This window comes from Leuciscus leuciscus (genome assembly GCF_965113295.1).
Source record: "Leuciscus leuciscus genome assembly, chromosome: 7".
Taxonomy (NCBI): Eukaryota; Metazoa; Chordata; class Actinopteri; order Cypriniformes; family Leuciscidae; genus Leuciscus; species Leuciscus leuciscus.
In genome coordinates, this window is record NC_138731.1 from 45,182,170 (window position 1) to 45,204,103 (window position 21,934).

Consider the following 21,934-nt stretch of genomic DNA (forward strand, 5'->3'; position numbering starts at 1 on the left):
GTTTTGGTTCCTTGCCACTGTTGCCTTGGCTTTTCTCTTGTTTAGTTGGGGACATTTAATATTCAACAATATTACTGATCTGCCTTCCTTAAGGTGGACGATGATGCAATTATCTTCTAGAAACAAACTATATTGTATTTTTTTCATGTTATCACTGTGAAGCTGCTTTGAAGCAATCTGTATTGTAAAAAGCGCTGTATAAATAAAGGTGACTTGACAAGAGAGTAGAGTTTCATTCGAGTTTCTGTCTATTTCACTCAATTAAACGAGCGCATATTTAGAAAAGACAGATGGAGGATGAGAAAGTCTGCATTAGCTGTGTCCATTCATCAACTCTGACCTGGATTAAGTCTCGTTTTGTCCTGGAGTCGTGCAACCGATCCTCAGAGCGCTGATTCATTCGTCTTTACAAAGAGCCCGTAGGTCTCAGAGCAAACGCTGAAACACCATTACATGTTGTGTGTGTGTGTGTGTGTGTGTGTGTGTGTGTGTGTGTGTGTGTGTGTGTGTGTGTGTGTGTGTGTGTGTGTGTGTGTGTGTGTAGATCAAGTGCAGCTGATGTGATGAGCGCAGACAGAGCTGAGGGCCAAACACACACTCATGCTGGATCTCAGAGACTCCAGCGGGAACGAGACGATAGCAGAAACACGCGTGAGTCACTTCAGCTGATGCATGAGTTAAATGTATGATTATTACGGGTTAAAAACATCATGCAACTGCAATGCAAACATCCTACACTGCTTTCACAAAAAGGTGGATAGGGAAGAAAAGACGATCACAACTTATGTTTCATTACGAATAAAAAAAACGGATCAAATGCAACAGCAAAGCAAACATGTACATCTGTCACATGACTTCATCATGCTACATCTGTGTCACATGACCTCATGCTAAATCTGTGTCACATGACTTCATCATGCTACATCTGTGTCACATGACCACATCATGCTACATCTGTCACATGACCTCATCATGCTACATCTGTGTCACATGACCTCATCATGCTACATCTGTGTCACATGACCTCATCATGCTACATCTGTGTCACATGACCTCATCATGCTACATCTGTGTCACATGACCTCATCATGCTACATCTGTGTCACATGACCTCATCATGCTACATCTGTGTCACATGACCTCATCATGTTGTTGTTGCATTGAGATTTCCATGTGTAAGTATAAGTCGCACCGTTTCAAAATCGCATTGTTGAGGGAAAAGCTGCATTGATGAATAAGTCACATTGTATTATTACATTCAGATAATCTAATTTATAGTCAATAAAAGAAATGTCTACAAACACTATAAACATGCAGTGTGTGTGTGAGTGTGTGTGTGTACCTACTTAATTATGTTTTGAGGACACATTTGTATCCAGAAGGGACCAAAACCTGACAAAATCTCCCAAAAACTCCCTTAATGGACGTCCTCATTTATAAATCTGGTATGAAAAAAACGTAATTAAAGGTTTTTTAAACATGTAAAAACACAGAAAGTTTTGTGTGATGGGTAGGTTTAGGGGTCGGGTTAGTGTGTGTGTGTGAGAGAGAAAGAGAGAGAGAGAGAGAGAGAGAGAGAGAGAGAGAGTGTACGTGTGTTACTGTGTGAGTGTGTGGGTGTGTGTGGGTAGGTGTGTGTGTGTGTGTGTGTGTGTGTGTGTGTGTGTGGGTGTGTGTGGGTAGGTGTGTGTGTGTGTGTGTGTGTGTGTGTGTGTGTGTGTGTGTGTGTGTGTGTGTGTGTGTGTGTGTGTGTGTGTGTGTGTGTGTGTGTGTGTGTGTGTGTGTGTGTGTGTGTGTGTGTGTGTGTGTGTGTGAGAGAGAGAGTGAGAGTGAGAGAGAGAGTGTACGTGTGTTACTGTGTGAGTGTGTGAGTGTGTGGGTGTGGGTGTGTGTGTGTGTGTGTGTGTGTGTGTGTGTGTGAGAGAGAGAGAGAGAGAGAGAGAGAGAGAGAGAGAGAGAGAGAGAGAGAGAGAGAGAGAGAGAGAGAGAGAGAGAGTGAGAGTGAGAGAGAGAGTGTACGTGTGTTACTGTGTGAGTGTGTGGGTGTGTGTGGGTAGGTGTGTGTGTGTGTGTGTGTGTGTGTGTGAGAGAGAGAGAGAGAGAGAGAGAGAGAGAGAGAGAGTGAGAGAGAGAGAGCGTGTACGTGTGTTACTGTGTGGGTGTGTGTGGGTAGGTGTGTGTGTGTGTGTGTGTGTGTGTGTGTGGGTAGGTGTGTGTGTGTGTGTGTGTGTGTGTGTGTGTGTGTGTGTGTGTGTGTGTGTGTGTGTGTGTGTGTGTGTGTGTGTGTGTGTGTGTGTGTGTGTGTGTGTGTGTGTGTGTGATCTGAGTATTTCATGCATCCAGATATCCACATATATCCACAGTCCTCCATATAATGCAGAGATCTGGTGTGATCCTGATAATGTTTGATGATCAGAGAGTTCAGGACGGACTTCACCTCAGGTTAGTCAGTAATCGACTCGTTAGCGGCATCACGGACATGTTGCGTTCCTTATTTACTTCACAGTGACTTCTATTATTATTCTGAGCATGACTGAGATGTTTGTCTGAAGCTGAAGGACATTTGGCTGTGAGTGTAAGTCCCTCGCGGAGGACGATGACGACATCTCCTCACACACACACCGTTACACTGGCAAAATTGAGGAAATGTTTTCTCCTGGAACGCAGGAAATATCCTCTCCATTAACTCTGGAGTCTCTCTCCGTTTACAGGAATCAAAAGTGCTTTGCCTCTGGACTTTGTTGATGTATCTTCTTCAGAAAGCTGATGCTGTTGGGAGCATTTCGGACATTTCTGAGATTTTTCTACCAGTGTAAAGCTTTGCAAGGCAATAGCTTGGAGGAAAGTCTAATGCTCAGGCCAAACTGTCCGTCATTCCTCAGGAAAACATGTTTGTTTCTCACAATCTTTCATCTAAATGTAATGAAATAAATTTCCTTTTTGCCTGTAATAATCAATTCCTTATTTTTTACCAGCACATTTTCACCATCCAAATCCCACATTTCACATTCACCTGGAAATGTATTTGAATTAATCGTAAATCGGTAACACTTTACAATAAGGTTCATTAGTTAACATTGATGTATTTACTAGCATGAACTAACAATGAGAAATACATTTGTTTCAGTATTTATTCATCTTTGTTAACGTTAGTTAATAAAAATCCAGCTGTTCATTGTTAGTTCATGTTAGTTCACAGTGCATTAACTAATAACTAATACGACCTTTAATTTTAATGATGGATTTTAATGACTTAGATTAATTAATGCTGAAGAAGTATTGTTCATTATTAGTTCATGTTAACTAATAAACCTTATTGTAAAGTGTTACCCATAAATCATTTGTAGTAATGACGTAATCTTTTATCATTTTGTTCCTTTGACCTTTTGATACGTGTAATATTAAAGTCAGTGGCTTGGCAGCATAAGGAAATCAACTCGCTCTAGCCAATGAGAATATCAGGAAGCATCTGTTCTGCATCTAATTTGCATGCGTCCAAACAAGGTCACCTCTATATACTTTCATTTCTGGCCTGAAGATCTCCTGCTGTTTCAAACACCAGACTGAAGACGGACTGTTAAAAGCCAACAGTGACGCAATAGGAATGAATCAAAGCGTGTTTCATCCCTCAGCCTCGTACATCACACTGCAAAAGAATTATCCATATCAGCTGAATAATGGATATTGAGATTTAAAATATCCCGTGGCTTTTGTTTGTTTCCATAACTTTTCAGGCTTGGAATTTGGAAACCACAATTTTAAACTTCCATGATATTTTCTATACAGTATGTACATTTATATGCATGTAAATGTAAATGCATATAATATGCAAATGCATTATAGATAAATGCATACAAATTTATATGCATATATCTTTATGAACATGCATTTTTGTGTATTGTGAAAAGCGCTATACAAATAAATGTAAATTGAATTGAACTGAATATTGAATTTCTATTTCTATGCACATAAGTTTACATACTATATAGAAAATACATAACATACTACACTTACTATTTCTGCAGTGTATAGCATGTAATTTCTATATAGTATCTACATTTATATGCATATAAATTTGGATTTTCAATGCATTTAATTTGCATTTACATTTATATGCATATACATTTACATTCGATATAGAAAATATTTTATGTATTTTCTATTTAGTATCTAAAATTATATGCATATAAATTGAAATGCATATATGCATATTCATAAAGATATATGCATACAAATTTATAAGCATACACATTTACATACTATATAGAAAATGCTAAATATCATACTATGTATTCTATATCAAATGTATATTTATATGCATATACATTCGTATGCATTTATCTATATGCTTATGTATTAAATGTATATACTAATAAGTTTACATACGATATAGAAAATATACTGTATAGTATGTCATTTTGTATTTTCTTTTTAGTATGTACTTAGTACAGCGTATACATTTACATACTATATAGAAAATATAAAATGACACTATGCTTTTACTATTTCTGCAGTGTTTAGTATGCATTTTCTATACAGTATCTAAGCCAATATGCATATACATTTAAATGCATATAATATGCGTATTCATACAGATATATGCATATAAATGTACATACGATATAGAAAATACATAGTATATTATGTATTTTCTATTTAGTATCTACATTTATGCATATCACTTTGTATGCATATCAATTTAAATGCAAATATGCATATTCATAAAGATATTTTACACATGTACAGACTATATAGAAAATGCAAAATATGTATTTTCCATATCATAAATGTATATGCATATACATTTGTATGCATTTATCAATATGCTTATGCGTTAAATGTATATGCAAAAAAGCTTACATACATTTTCTATAAAGTATGTACATTTATATGAATATAATGTGCATATGGATACAGCATATACATTTACATACTATATAGAAACTACAAAATGACAAACTATGCTTTTACTATTTCTGCAGTGTATATTTTCAATGAACATGGGAACCTTGTCAATCAAACAAATCAAAGTTTTGTCAGCGTTTCTCTCATCAAGACGTCAAACTACCAACTTAAGCTCAACATCTCACACTTCTGAGATAGAAGTGTTTTAACTGTGGGAAATCTTCCTGAACTAGTAGCTCTTCACCGATATGTAAAATCTCTTGGTTGAGGTTATTATTAATGTCTTGATGTGTTCGTCACAGAGAGCAGATATAAGAGATCAGCTTCTGAGAGAGACAATCCCCTCACAGGTTTAGAGATTTAAGAAACCTGAGATGAATCATTCATCTAGACTGACTCATGCTCCTAATTTAGTGCTGAAACTTTGAGGAATCCCATCCAGATGAATGAGCCCTTCCTAGTGTCCCACTCGGGAAAAAGTCTTTTAGTGTCATGTCTGCCGAGAGCGAGGCTTGATGTTCAAACGATGCCACAGAAACGACTCGTTCAATCACGGAGTGAAGATTGCTGGGAGGATTCGGCATATTCCTGTCTGAACAGGTTCATCAGCAGCATTAGGGACTGACAAAACTGCATTTTCAACACAACACACACACACACACACACACACACAAAATCAGTTTACGTTCAGAACAGCATGCTATATTACCCTTACTATTCCTGCAGTGTATATTTTTGTATAGTATATGCATATACATTTGAATGCATATAATGTGCATCTGCGTATAGAAATATTCATTCAAATTTATATACATATACATTTACATAGAATATTGATTATGCATAATAACCTAACTTACTACTTGCTTCTGCAGTGTAAAGTATGTATTTTCTATGTAAATAAATATGCATATGCATTTAAAGGGGCGGAGCCATGAGTTGTGGAATCCGGTGGAGCGAATGTTAATGAGAGGAAGGATAAGAGGAAGAGTGACGACAGTGGAAGACAAGATTTAAAGTCTCCCTGTGGTGAAAATCCAGCTTTTAATGTTGTTTATGTGTCTATGTGGTGTTTTTAATAAGCTTTAAGACAAACCATGTGTAAATTCATAAGTCGACAGCATTGCTGAGTATTTCCTCCTTAAAACTGCAGTGAACCAAAGACAGTCTCAAACACACGCTTTGAAATCGCTCGTCACAAACTACCTTGTAACCAATCAGATCAACGTGTGATCGTCAACCAGTGGATCTCTGAGCTGAGGGAGTGAGTGGAGGCGGGGCTCATTTGCATATTCATAGAACCACGCATACTAAATGAGGAAAGGGTGTCGAGTTACATTCAAGATATTTTAAGACATGAAGATATTTTATTCAAGGAAAAAATGTTTAAATATGTCATTTGACATATTGGTGATCAAAGATGAGTTTTAAGGGATACAATGATTGACTACAGGGGGACTTTAAGTTAGTGGCTAGCTCCGCCTCTTCGGTGACATCACGCACGAGGAAGATTGGTCGGGAAGCGACGTGTTTCTTGACAAGGATTTTAGGACACACTGACTATCGTAAAAGACAAAAGTATTGTGTAGTCTGACCCCGGCATTAGACTCACGATGCTTTTAGAAACGCTACACAGTATTGTCCATTCTTCGCTTCAGTAGCTGGATTCTGCTTTATGTTTCTATTTCTGGAAAACACTACAAAATAATTTTACATAATGCAAATAGGTGAAAATAACTTGCAACTTTCCAGCTGATCTGCAACATTCTGTAGCAAACTCCGCCCCCTATGAGCTCTAAACCAATGACACACAAGGACTTATGAATTTACACATGGTTTGTCTTAAAGCATGTTAAAAACACCACATACACACATAAACAACATTAAACACTGGATTTTCACCACAGGGGGACTTTAAAATTATGTATTTCAAGTTAACCAAAGTTGCTTCAATCCAGTAAGTGTTCTTCTTGAAATATTACTAACAATATTAAAGTTTTTCTTATGTTTACATTAAAGGGGTGGTTGATTATGATTTGACTTTTCTAACTTTAGTTAGTGTGTAATGTTGCTGTTTGAGCATAAACAACATCTGCAAAGTTACAACGCTCAAAGTTCAAAGCAAAGGGAGATATTTGCTTTTACAGAAATCGCTTTTTAAGGACTACAACAAACGGCTGGTAGAGACTACACCACATTCCTCCTGGGTTAGTGACATCACAAACCCTAGAATTTACATAAACCCCGCCCCCTGAACACGATTTATAGATTATCAAGACAGAATATGCTAATCGATGACTAGAAGATAACTACACATCATACATAAATTCATCAACTAACCATTCAGAAATATTGTCTACATGTTGTCACTTCTTCTTGAGTCTCTCCATCATTGTCTGACTCGGGTTTGAACATTAAAGGCTAAACGTTTTTGAAATTTTCAGTGCATGTCTGTGTGAGGTAAGCTGTTGTAGCTCCGCCCCCTGTGCCGGGAGCAGCAGCTCATTTGCATTTAAAGGGACAGACACAAAACGGTGTGTTTTAGCTCACCCTCAAAAAGTGACGACTTTAACATGCTATATACAAATATCTGTGGGGTATTTTGAGCTAAAACTTCACACACACACTCTGGGGACATCAGAGACTTATTTTACATCTTGTGAAAAGGGCATTATACCACCTCTTTAAAAACAACAGTGCAGATTTGACAGCAGAAAGACACAAGCTGAAGGCGGACGCTTGCTAAACATGTCTAAACTATCAGTCAGACGACAGAAGGACTGTTTTCTTCATTTCTGATCATGTTGATCATTAGAAATGAGCTAGTAAGTATGCGGTATAGGGTTAAGTAATGTCCACTGATTGTAATGTGTATCCAGCGGCTCGTCTTTTCCTAGCAAACGCCAGCAGGGGCTCATGGGAAGCCACCTGCACTTCCCTGACTGATTTATAACTCACTAAAGCCTAGAGTGACTCGTTTAAGGCTTGTCCATACAGAAGCATTGCTGGGCAACCTGAAAACACCACCAATACATCTTCAGGAAACTACGCTTTAAAACAAACTGGCTCTGTTCATCACAGCGGGAGCACATCACTGCCACTACATGAAAACACTGTGTTCTGTGGCTCGTTCTCTTCAAAATGCACAAACACCATCGCCAATATGCAGAAGAACATACGCTTTTACTACAGACACACTGTGTTTATGTGAAGAGACGACAGGCGGCTCCGACATAACTGTTTGCTAACCATATAAAAGCACTTCACGCTTGTTCTTCTCCAGCTTGTCTTTAGCTTGTCTCTGACATTTTGTTAGTTAGTTCAACATAATCAATTCTGACATGCATTAGCATTCATTCTGCGTCTCCACAACCTGAAACATCTCAAACGTCCCTGTGATGATGTCCTACACGAGAGTTAGTTTCATTCATCATAAATCATAAACAGCTCGTTGATGGTCAGTAACATCATCTCTGCATCTTATGAGTGAGAGATTTTACGAAGAGCTCATAATAGTTATGACTCAAGTAACTATGATGTAAGAAAATATGAAGTTTTCTTAGTCATAATTATGAGATTAAAAAAGGTTGAAATTATGAGATTGAAAAAGTCAAATTATGATTAATTAAACGGCTTAAACATTTCTACGCCTTCAACAGCAAAAAAGTTATGACATAACTCGAAATTATGACATAAAAGTAATAATTATGACATACTAAGTCATAATTATGAGGAAAAAGTCATAAATATGACATACTAAGAAATAATCTTTATATTTAAAAGTCAAAAGTATGAGATAAACCATGTCAAATTATGAGATTTTTTCAAAATTATTACATATAACAATCAATTCTGACGTGCATTAGCATTAATTGTGCGTCTCCACAACCTGAAACAGTCTCAAACGTCCCTGTGATGATGTCCTACACGAGAGTTAGCTTCATTAATCATAAATCATAAACAGCTTGTTGATGGTCATCATCTTAAGAGTGAGAGATGTAAAGGCTTGACTCACCCTGAGCGTCTCGCTTCTCCGCACAAAGCTTCTTCACAGCAGCCAAACCTCCCGTTCATCATGTGAGGCTGAACGCTGGACAAAAACCCTTTATTAGCGGATGTTTTATGATATAATAACTGCATGTGGTGCACAAGTGACACACTTATTATTCATTCCATATTTTCCATTTTGAGCCCTTGACTGTTTAATTATCATGGTGAATACTGTACAAAAATAAGTGTTATTTATAGGGGTGTAACGGTACCCTCACGTCACGATTCGACACATATCACGATACAGGGGCCGGTTTCACAAAGCTATTTTAGACCGGTCTATAGTGTTAGACTAGTCTAAAATTTGCTCATAGACTAGTCTAATGCAATTTAGACTGTTTCACAAAAATAAAGACTGACTTAATTAGACCCCTTACCCCCAGGCCAACTTACCCCCAGGCCAACTTAGGTCTAAGACTCTGTTACCTTGGCAACCAGCAGTAACAATCAGTTATTACAACATTACACATTACACACATTACAAACAGCCAAAAGAAAAGGGAAAATGGCTCATAATTTAAACATTTCTTCTTGTTACTACATTCTCCGCTAAATTTCCCAAGTAAAATGTCCTTGTAACTGTTATACTCCTCCAACAAACACATATTATCCGCTGGGGTAAACTGCACTGAGCGGCTGAATGCGCTTACTCGATCCGCCATGTTTTTTTGTTTTGAAATGTGTCTTATTTTACCCAGAATGCATTGCAGTGTAGTCCTACTTAAGATAGTCAAGAGTCTTAAGTGCTTTGTGCAACGGTCTGATTTTGATGTCTATCTGAAGTCTGACTATCTAAGCCATAGTCAAAGTCTATCTTTGTGAAACCGGCCCCTGAACTCACGATACGATATTGTTGCGATACTCCAAGACATATGATAAAAGGTTAACAAAAAATGTACTGTTGATTAAAATGCTAACTTTGGTATTACATTGTGTGTGTAAATTAATATTCTTGGACTTGGTGCTGAAACCCAAAGCACAGGACAATAGATACACCAGAATAACAATATTCATAATTCTGAAGCTGGAAATACACAATTATTTTAGACGAATGCTTGATCTCTGTCACTGACTAGATGTGTTTAAAATAATGTAAGCCACTTTTTACTGTAACATCAGATGTTTGGCATTATCAGGGCACTCAAATATTCCCCCATTGCATTATTATACATTATATTCAACATTATATATAGTAGTTTAATGTAGAACTGACACTAAAACAGAAATGTTTGGGTGAACTATACACCATACATATTGTTGTATTTTTGTATTGAGATATATTGTGTCATGATATATTGTTACACACATTTATGCATCTCATTTGCTCTATTATTATCGGTATATATTTGTATCTGCAATGGCCATTGAAAAGCATTTGGGGTCGACCACAGACTGAAAGCTTCTGCATGGTGAACTGCGATATGCAATGCATACAACATAATGCTGTTAATAAATCAGAGAAATCTTCTGCGTTTTGCAGCGGCTCATCCAATCAGACTGGCTGATTTATAATCTGACACATATCGACATCGCGACATAACTCAGAACTTCACTATCATACCCTTAATAAGAGTAGTTAGTAATTAAGAGCGCAGCCCAGAGGCGTTAATTTGCCAGGTAATATTTCTGGCTTCTGGGAATTTAATGTATAACCTAATTATCTGCTCCTATTAACTGTGCTGAAGCTGAGGGAACGAGCAACACCACTGCGAGTCTCACAAGAGCTCAGAAAGATGCTGTAAAATAAAACATTGAAGAAAAAAAAAACTAGTAAAAAAAAAAGTAACTATTATATAAAATAAGAAAATAAAAAACGAATTACGACCAAGTCTGTTTTTCTTAGTCAATTCTGAAAATATGAGATTGAAAAATGTGAAATTATTAATCATTAAACTGCTTAAAAATGTCTACGTCTTCAACAGCAAAAACAGTTTTGACATGAGTCGAAATTCTGACGTAAAAAGTCATAAATATCACATTTAAGTAATAATTAAAAAGTCAAAAGTATGAGATAAATCATTTTAAATTATGAGACATTCCTAATTATGACATAATTATGAGATAAAAAAAAAGAAATTTTGAGATTAGACTAAATTATGACTGACTGTCTATAAATGTTTAGATCTTCAACAAAAAAAGTTATGACAATTCGAAATTAGGACAAAAATCATAATTATGACATACTAAGTAATAATTCTGATCTTAAACAAATCTATGATAAAATTATTACTTTCATTAATGTGCTTAAATATGTCTTCAACAACAAAAGTTCTGACAAGTCGAAATTAGGATCATAATTATGACATACTAAGTAATAATTCTGATATTTAAAAAATCTATGATAAAGTTGAAATTATGAAGTCTGACTAATCAAAATTATGAGATTAAAAAGTGAAAATTATGAGATCACAATTATTATTTTCATTAATGTGCTTAAATATGTCTAACAAAGGTTCTGACAAGTCGAAATTATGACATGACAAAAATTAAGAAATTATTATTACACACTTGTCAATTATGAGATAAAAAGTCAAAATAAGATAAGCAGAAATGATGGCGTATTAACTCTACATCTTCAAAAAATACATATCAGAGAATACATTTGTCAAAACATGATTAAATAATAGTAAACAAAAATTATAAAATTACTGTTATTTGACTTGATTTTCTTTGAATTTAGTAAATTCCTCTTCATGTCATTGTATTCAACATAGTGTGTGAAGTGGACAATTCAATTCAGTTCAATTCAATTCTGTTCAGTTGAATTATGAATTTAGTCTTGAATCTGCTGAGTTTGATTGACAAGCTCTTGAAGTTATGCAGAGAAGATCCTCAAACTTCTTCCTCATAAACACATTATAACAGAGAACAATCAGCCGGCACGACATCTGTGATGCACTACAGCTGCATTTCCATACAATATTCATAAGCACAGATTAATAATTGTTTCAGAAACAAGGCAATGTTTTCGCCCGTCCTTTAACTAGGAGAGTAAAATAACATCACAGTAACCGTATACGTCACAAATACAGTTATTCTTCTGGAAATTCAATGATAAATGGTCAGTTTAGTGTTTTATTATTATTATTATTATTAATGTACAATGTTATAAATCAAAGCCAGACTCAAATGCCACACTTGTACATCTGAAAGAGCCAGTGATCTTATTTGAACGTCCTAATAACATTTTGTGAGGCTTAATGACACAATCCAGGCTGACTCTGGCCATTCCTGCCGAACAGAAGCACAGATCTCAATGCCGGATGATTATATTATAATCAATAAAGGAACGGCTGGACGTTACCTATCATTGGTCAGCGGTCTGACCGGCTCATATCCGAGTCTGTGGCGCCACACGTCACTATTGCAGCTTTGACATTTTCTTTGGGCAAACCTGAACAAAACAACAAAATAAAGAACAAAACTAATTATTTAGAGGCTATTATACAGTCAAAGCAAAAGTTATTCAGACACCATGATTCTTGATATTGTTTTCACTAGTGTGATCAGGACACTATAGATCATTTCTGTAAGTGAGGAGAGCAAAATAAAGTAAACTGTGACATATTATACCCAAATATTCTTCATACAGTGACATTTATAAAAATTTGGGACTAAAAATGATTGGGACACTTTGAGCTGATCATGTTTTGCTGAAGTGTTTTGTCTTTAATTGCTAATGCTCTTTTAACACACAGACTGAACACAATGAAGCATTGCTTGGTGATTGGTTGAGCTGAACTGGTATTATCTAATAGTGTAGTTAAATTTAACAGCTGACAGATATTCAACATAATTCATGTGTGAGACAGTCTAACAGAAGGACGGACAAAACCAGTCAAATATCAACTGAGTTCTGCTCATATTTTATTACCATTTTTAAACTATAGTGAATAAACTGTGAGAATGTGAGACATGTTGAAGGCGTCTGAATAAAGTTTGGTTTGACTGTAGGTTGAACTTGCATACACTGAACCCTGCTAAAGGACAAAGAGTTTTTAAGCATATAATAATAATAGACCATTTTGAAGATTATCAGCCGATAACTGTTTGGTTAAAAACACTGAATGGTTTTCTCAACGCTCACTTCCGTCGAAGACACTGAGTTTATCCTCAGAGCCAGAATCAGCAAGAAGTGCTGACAAGTTATGAGAGAGAGAGAGAGAGAGAGAGAGAGAGAGAGAGAGAGAGGAGAGAGAGAGAGAGAGAGAGAGAGAGAGAGAGAGAGAGAGAGAGAGAGAGAGGAGAGAGAGAGAGAGAGAGAGAGAGAGAGAGAGGAGAGAGAGAGAGAGAGAGAGAGAGAGAGAGAGAGAGAGAGAGAGAGAGAGAGAGAGAGAGAGAGTTCATTACCAGCCGATGTTAAAGCATTCACCGGTGCCACACATTACGCTTCTGATTATCCGATTCAGGATGGCTTTGCCATGAGCCGAATTATTTGCCATATTTTTGCTCCAAATATTACTCACGTTTTCCGTGCATGTGCTGAGAGAAATATGAAAGGCAATTAAATAAGACTTGCTGTATATTTCACAATGACCTTGAGATTAGACAGTATAGTGGGGGATATTTCTTTTTAATGACCCTATATGTTCGATTAAACCATGAAAATGTGTGACCCTGATCACGTCACCAGTCTCGAGTCGCACGGGTTTATCTGTGGCAATAGCCAACATGGGTTGGCTATTGGGTCAAAATTATCGATTTTTCTTTTATGGCAAAAATCATGAGGATATTAAGTAAAGATCATGTTCCATGAAGATATTTAGTAAAATTCCTACCGTAAATATATCAAAAATGTGTTTGTGTGAGTGAATGCAGCACAATCGTGATCATAAATGAACAACTTTAATGGCAATTTTCTCAATGTTTTGATTTTTTTGCACCCTCAGATTCCAGATGTTCAATAGTTCTATCTCGACAAATATTGTCCTATCCTAACACACCATACATCAATGGAACACTTATTTATTCAGATTTCATGTAATGTATAAATCTCAATTTAAAAAAAAATTGACCCATAAGACTGGTTTTGTATTCCAAGGTCACATATGAGGAAAATATTAGATTTTTTTTAAAATATGTTAAATATGAGAGAAAAACAAAACACTAAACTTGGTTTAAAGTATTTATCTGACAATATTATTTGACAAAAAATAAATAAAAAAAGAAGAAAAAAAAGGCAAACTACAGCTATAGGTTTTATTTTATATGAAAAAAAACCCAGCAAAACAAAAAGCTGACAAAGAAAACATTGATTACAACATAATCAGTTATTAATATTTCATTGGTTCTCTCTTGTTTTTGCATATGTTCATCATTTCTGGCCAAATTATTATCACAAATAAAACCATCGACTCCAAATACTACAAAATCTTTAATAATAATATTAAATAAAAGGGTGAAGATGTGAATTTTCCTCGGCCGGTCATCACTCATGTGGGCACAACAGGTCTCAAGATCACCACATAATGAATCACACAATTTAATAATTAATAACAAATTATACAACTACTATATGTATATCCAACCTCACCTGGACATATACGGTACACTCAGGTAAAGCGATATACTATATATTTATGTAGTATATAGCAACTCTCCACTGCTTGATCATCTCAAAATTTAACTATAATATCACCAAACTCTATTTATGTTCTGTTTTCATGGATTTTGTTGCGTTCTGTTCCAACGTTTCCAACGTTCCCGCTCTTCATTTGTTGTTATGGTTACTAATTACGTTGCACACCTGGTTCTGGTTAAGTTTGTCATTGAGTCTTGTCATCACTCTGTGATTGTTTTGTAATTTAATTAGTCACTTCTGCTGTAATTGCATTGAATACTGTGTAGACTGTAGAACAATTCTATATAAAACAAACTGTTACCCACTTTTTAGTAGCTAAATAAAATAAAAATGTGTGCAATGTAACCACACGGAATTAGCCGGCCATGTAAACGGAGCATTTCTAATCCAATTGAAATCTGGATTCCACAAACAGGCAGTTAAAAATGTAACTTTACATAACGGTTGACTCATATGGTCTATTTATAAACCCTTTTCTTTGGCGCATCCATGTCTGACTTTATTATATCTCCTGTGTCACACAGCAGCTTGGCTGGAAGGAAGCGACTGACAGCTGAAAGTGAGCGTTTGGCGGTTTCGCAGGAGAGAAACATGGACTGCTTCAGATTCGTCCCGAGAGAACCCGTTCTGGCCCACTTTCTATGATTGCCACTCGATTACGTTTCCAGGAGTTCCTTATCTCTGATGCCTCCTCCTCCTCCATCTGACCAAACACAACCTCGCAAGACCTTAAACAGACACCCGCCGGCCAGATGATGATGCTTTCTCAGTTAGACACTTAATATTCAGTAAGATTATCCATTTGACTGCATTGACACTATCGAATGAGGTCCAGAGTACAGTATAGTGGCCTAAAACAGACGTCCAAACTAGGAAAATTGACATCTTCAACCTTTATTCAAATATTATGGAAGATATTATGGAAGTCATATTGCGTAGTTCTTCTTGAAGTCGATTGTTTTATTTGTGATAATCAGCCGACATCATTTTTGTGCAGACTGTCATACAAAGAAATTATGAACACATGCAAAAACAAGAGAGACTCAGCGAGATAGGCTATTAATAACTGATTATGTTGTAGTCAATGTAAGCTTTTTCTTATCAGCCTTTTGTTTTTCTATGCATTTTTTTTGTCTGTGCATAAAATCAAACCTGTAGCTGTATAGTTTGCCTTTTTTGCTAAATCATTTTGTCAAATACCAAGTTTAGTGTTTTGTTCTTTCCTCATATTTAAAAACATAAAATATTTCCTCACATTGTGATGGTGCTTGAAGGATCATTAAAAACAAATATTCCCTCCAGACATCAATTTCTCATTTAGGGTCATAAACATGCATGCAAAGTTTTGTCACTCTGAGGTGAAATGTGAAATAACGATTTTAATGTTCATGCGCAATTTCATGGTTAACCGCAGATGCACAGACCCAAACTAAAAATGAACAAATGATGTATTTTTTGTGTCAGTTTATCAACTTTCACTTTCATTTCACTGGGAATCGAATGTAAGATGTTGGCGTTGCTCCACTGTTTGAGCTTCAGGAAAGCACACAACAATAAAAAAACAAAAACATAATGTGTGAGAAGTAATATTAAAGGTTCACTGTTTTACCTCATTTTTGCTGCTGTTTTTCATAGTGTGATTTTTCACGAAATGCATTGAATCTAATTAGTAAAAATATCGTAACCAGGATCCGAACATATAATAGATCATCCGATTGCCAATGCATCCTAAACACAAATAAATATAGATTTATGTGGAGCTTTTCATATACAAGCTAGTCTTAAAGCATTGCCATTTTACCTTCAAAGGACTGAATAAAGGGATTCAGATCAAGTGAATTCCCAGCATGACCACCAAAACCTGTTGAGTGACAGACAGGCAGACAGTGGTGAAGCGCTGGACCAGCAGGAGCACTTGATATGAGTTATCTGGGGATGCACCTTCTGTCTGTTCCCAATCCAGAACACACTGGGAATGACAATAAACTTAACCATTACATCCCAGATCTATTCATGATCTATTCACTCAAAAACACTTGATTTGACATATGCATGAATAAATTTGCCCAACTTTGCCAGATTAAATTCTATTCTGCAAAGTGACTGGTGTAAATGCATAACTGACTGTGGAATTCGTACGAGTGAGTAAACTGTGACTGATTCGTAGAAATTCGTACGATTTGTCTAAACCCCAGTGACCTTTAGGTTTAGGGGCGGGGTCAGGGGTAGGTCATTCCTGCGAATTCATAGGAATTGGGCAACTCGTAAAATAATCGTTCAAATTCGTATGAATTAACCACCTCGTAAAATTCGTAGGAATTGCCGTGAGATCGGGCTGGAACAGCAGAGTCAGTGTTCGTGAACCCTGCTGAGATGAGTTCAACAGTGCGCTCCTCAAACACACTGCAGTGGGGGATATTTGCATCTGCCCTTGGGTTCTCCTTCACAACCCATAATGGCCATTTTAACCAATAATGTGAGCATGTCGAGCATGAAAATGTGCATGGTTCACATAGAGTTTAGAGCGCTTCAACTAACGTTCATTAACCGAGAGATTAAAGGCACGCGTTTAAGGATTACATGAAGACAGTAAACACTGTAAAAGAAGAGTGTTGTTCGCGATCTCTATAGGGAAGCAGAAAAACCTTTATACCCTTTATGCAGGCTGTGTGTCTCCTCAAGTCCCAGATCTGCACGAATGAAATGCTTTTCCCAAGTTCACAGACCACAGACTGCGATAAACTGCTGCAAAGCTGCGGCCAGAGCCAGGGAAAGAGGAACGTTTAATCCAATGTGTTAAAAACCACAACATTAGACAAATAAGAGTAGCATGTAAGTTAAAAAACAAACAAACAATCGATTGCAATATTTGGAGGAGCCTATTTATCTATGAAAAAATGGGATAAGAATTGGGTAATTTGTGAAGATGTTGTTTGCATGCGTTGGACTTTTGTTTAACTAGTAACTTGTTTTCGACAGTGGAATCTGCGTTGAAATGCTTGGAAACTGAAATTGGACTCACCTTTATGCTCTAGCGATCTTATCGTTAAGGCTATGCGGTTCGTGTTTTATTAGCTATTTTGGGGAACCGATTCATCACGTTCTAAGAATATTATTGTTTAATTTATTTTTAATAACCATAAACTACCCTTAGCAGAACGTGCATGCGAGCAAAATCTGTTCCTGAGCGCAATGGATAACGAATGCATTCAATTATTCGTAAATAAGCGCGCGCGTCGTTTCATTGTAATGAACAAGATGCTTGAGTCACTGCAGAGTGACATTTCTATCACTTCAAAGCGTTCAGTAGTGAGATATAACGGATGTAATGGAAAACGAACGATTATGATTTCTATCCACTGTTATTTCGCGATGCAGGAAAGATAAGGTGTTAATGAGGAAGGACTTACCGAGGTCACCCTGACTTCTCCACTGATCAATGCTTCAGATGCCGTGATCACAGTCCACGTCTCTGCATATATACCACAGTATTACATACAGGATCAGCAAAATGGCAAAAATAAACAGCGCTACAAGGATAGCCTTAGTCACTGGTGATATGAGAGACTGCATTTCAGTTCAGTTCAGTTCGCAACAGTCCACTGAGGCGCATGGATGCTCTACCATCTGAGCAGATCTTTGGGTTTTGATGGAATCTCCTGCACTGACATTCCCCGCGAATTATTCAGAGCTGAAGACATCACGAGCGATCACCCAGAGAAAGGCAGATTGTCTTGATCATGTTGGAGAGGAGAGACTCAGAGGCTCTGGTGTGGAACAGGTTGATTCGCCTTTTCAACTTCATCAGATGGAATTGTCCAATGAAGCTCTGCGTGAAGGGGAGACCGCATTCTCATTGATTGATTTAGGGTTTAAAGATTTCTGGGGCGCATGTTGGGTCGTTTTGCGGAATCATTTTTGCATATGAATCCAAATGTAGGCTAAACCATATTTTTACTTTAACAAAACACTTACTTTGTGACATGTTTATGACACAACTATAAAATTCCAAATGAGACAAATCACTGTTTCGTCAACATCTGATGGTTGAGTGTTTGTGGTTAATGTTGCGTCGAACAGATTATATTTACGAGCTGAACGCACATGAACGCTCCCACAGAGTCGTAAATAAGAGTGGGAAGCTCGGGATTTTCTTTAAGCCCAGATGTTTACGAGTTGGGGGCGTGTCAGTGAGAGACATATATTATTTAGGCCTATAGCAGTGACATTGTCCGGCTTTTTTATTTACAACAAAATGCTAATTCCCTGCACAACATATAATTACATTGTAATATAACAATTGAATTGCTCGTGTGCAACGATAAAGTCTACAGTGACTTAATTAAAAACATTAAAAAAAGCTAAACAGACCCGATGCACATTTTTGGTGTTTCTCGGAGTAGAGTTTAAAAAACCTTGCTGCATTTTTGTGTGTTAAATAGGCTAAGAGATGTAGGCTACACCGCCATCTTGCTCTGACGAAAGGGAACCGACTTTCCACCTTGTAAATAAATACGAACTTCCCGGGAGAACTTTGACAAGCGATCGCTGATTTCGCGAGCGTAATAACGCCAGGTGAAATTCGCGCACTGATTAACTTGTAAACTAAGTTAATACACTGTAAAAAAAAAAACGTTTCTTAAAGTCTTAAATAAAACAACGATTATTGTAGTGCATGTTACAAGAACATATGCTACTATATTTCAGTCTCGAAATTTCACGTTTACTTACCGTTTTTTGTGAAACTGAGGAATTTCTTGGGGAAACTGTCTCTAAGTAAATCCTACTCCATTATCCCCCCAGTGTACACTTTTTGTGGTTACTTACAAACCACAAAAAAACAAAAAACAAAAAAAAACACTGTTGTTTGGACTAACGTTGGAGGATCAAGTCACACCCTAGGCTACATTACATATGTAAACAAAGAATTTGCATAACTTTCATTTTGTACGTTTTACATCATGGTTTTACCAAACCTGTTTTAAGAGATAAGCTGTTGGATTAATAACTCCTGAGCGATTTGTCCATTGCAGTTCTATGGCAAGCTGTTTTAGCTTAAAATGTCCCCAGCGTCACTCGTCATAATTCCATTCTAACTAGTAAGAATTAAATTAGAGAGCTCTACAAATATTTTGTTCCTAGACATATGTCTCCATTTACTTCCATTTATTTATTTTTAATACAGAGCTCTACAATTGAATTATTAGTAAGAATTCAAATTAGAGAGCTCTACAATTCAATTCTTAATACCATAGGTCCCGATTCCATGGTCGAGCACCCACATTAGAGAGGTCTCTAATTTAATTCTTACTAGTAAAAATGCAATTATGACAAGTAACTCTGGGAACATTTTAATACATTTTTAATCCTATAATGCCCCCTTCACAAGATGTAAAATAAGTCTCTGATGTAAAAAAAGCACACACGCCTTTTTTTGTGTGTCCCTTTAAATGCAGATGAGCTGCTGCTCCCTACACAGAGGGCGGAGCTTCGAGAGCTTGTGTGTTTGCAGCTCAGATTACCTCATGCACTGAATACTTAAAAAACTTTTAGCCTTTTATGTTCAAACCAGAGTCAGACAAAGATGGAGAGACTCAAGAAGAAGTGACAACATGTAGAGCAACAGGACATTTCTGAATGGATATGTAATGGAGGCCAGCTAGTAGTCTCTGTGTGAGTAAATAGCGCCTATTGAGATCAGACAACGCATTCTCATCCTAGGTCGTCATATACTGACGCTTTTGACATTTCGTCTACATCCAACGCACATGGCACCCTTTAGCGTCAATATGAGACGCAGATTATGGGTAGGTTTAGGTCTGGGGAAGGGTTAGGGTTAGACCGCTAGGAGGCGCCTTCTGGACCATATTTATCTGCGTCTCATATTGACGCTAAAGGGTGCCATGTGCGTCGGATGTAGACGAAATGTCAAAAGCGTCAGTATATGACGCCTTGGGATGAGAACGGGCTGGATCAGAGGACTGAGGTTTTACTCGCACAGCGACTACTAGCTGGCCTTCGTTACACTCACCCCCCTAAACCTCACGCTGGCCTTCGTTACACTCACCCCACTAAATCTCACGCTGGTCTCCGTTACACTCACCCTCCTAAACCTCACTCCCATCCGGGTCATGGCACCAATGTAACTCCTCGAACTCGCCCCGCTCTGTGCGGGCCTCGAACCCGGGTCTCTGGCGTGAGAGTCAGGCGCTCTAACAAGGAGGCTAAAGACTGCAGCCTCTAGCTAAAATCTTTTTTTTTTTATGTACATTTTTTTTTAAGGGTTTGTGATTTCACTAACCCGAGAGGAAGCTCTGTCGCCTTTTTCACCTTTGTTGCCATTGGCTTTTGGGTTGCTTAGTTGGGGACATTAAATTTAATATTTTATTTAATATTCAACAATAATATTGATCTGCGATGACATCACGCTTTTCTCCAGAGCGGCTATATAAATAACTAAATTAATAACTTTTTTACAACAAAAATGAGACATCTCTGAACTTAAGCATTATTTTGTAGCATTATTTTCCTGTTATCTCTGTAAACAATCTATTGTAAAAAGCGTGTTTTATCTATTAAAAAAATAAATGTGACTTGAATGTGTAGTCCTTAAAAAGCGATTTCTGTAAAATAAAATATCTCCCTTGCTTTGAACTTTGAGCGTCGTAACTTTGCAGATGTTGTTTATGCTCAAACAGCAACATTACACTAACTAAAGTTAGAAAAGTCAAATCATAATCAACCAGCCCTTTAAGCTAACCCGGCTTGCCACACTGTTCGCCCGCTGGGTGGCTCAAGTTCAATAGTAATAGGTTTCCGAATCGTTGCGAAGGAACTTCCCCAGAGCAACGAAACGAATGAATGGAGCTGTGTCTTAAACCTAGAAGCATGGGTGGGTTTCTAGCGAGCAGAAAGCCAAAACCGATGCCTAGGTAGGCAGCTCACTGGGTTTTAAAACAGCTCCATTCATTCGTTCGTTTCGTTGTTCTGGAGAAGTTCCTTCGCATCGTTCAGGAAACGTTTATCGAGACGCGCTGTGTCGCGGGTTCGGGTGTGTGTTGCACGGCAGAGGGCAAAGGGCTTTCTGTGCATGTAACACATGGTTGAATTGTTTATGCATGTCAAGAAACACCGCTATGAATTTAAATGAGGTTTCTAAATAGAAACAAGACAGATGGATCAATAACCTCTCTCAGAAACGACATCCACAGCGCTATATGTCTAGATATGCATGCTTTTGTTGAAGCTAATGTCATGATATGATACAGATACAGGAGGGGGGAGGAGGGGATCCTCGTGCATCCTCCGTGCATGAGACTTTACTGAGAAACAGTCAAACCTGCAATTGGATCCTACACAAGTCAATCCCACATGTGGGTGGGCATTAGATTCAGAGCT

General features: G+C 37.2%; 1 long non-coding RNA gene across 1 annotated transcript; it reads right to left on the reverse strand.

The window, feature by feature from the left end:
- Positions 1–8,825: 8,825 nt before the first annotated feature.
- LOC309502439 lies at positions 8,826–18,761 on the reverse strand. The gene is made up of 3 exons (XR_014207281.1): positions 17,947–18,761; positions 12,260–12,349; positions 8,826–8,995 (listed from the first exon to the last, which is right to left on the reverse strand). It is a non-coding gene; the product is annotated as an uncharacterized lncRNA (long non-coding RNA).
- Between the last annotated feature and the right edge of the window lie 3,173 nt (positions 18,762–21,934).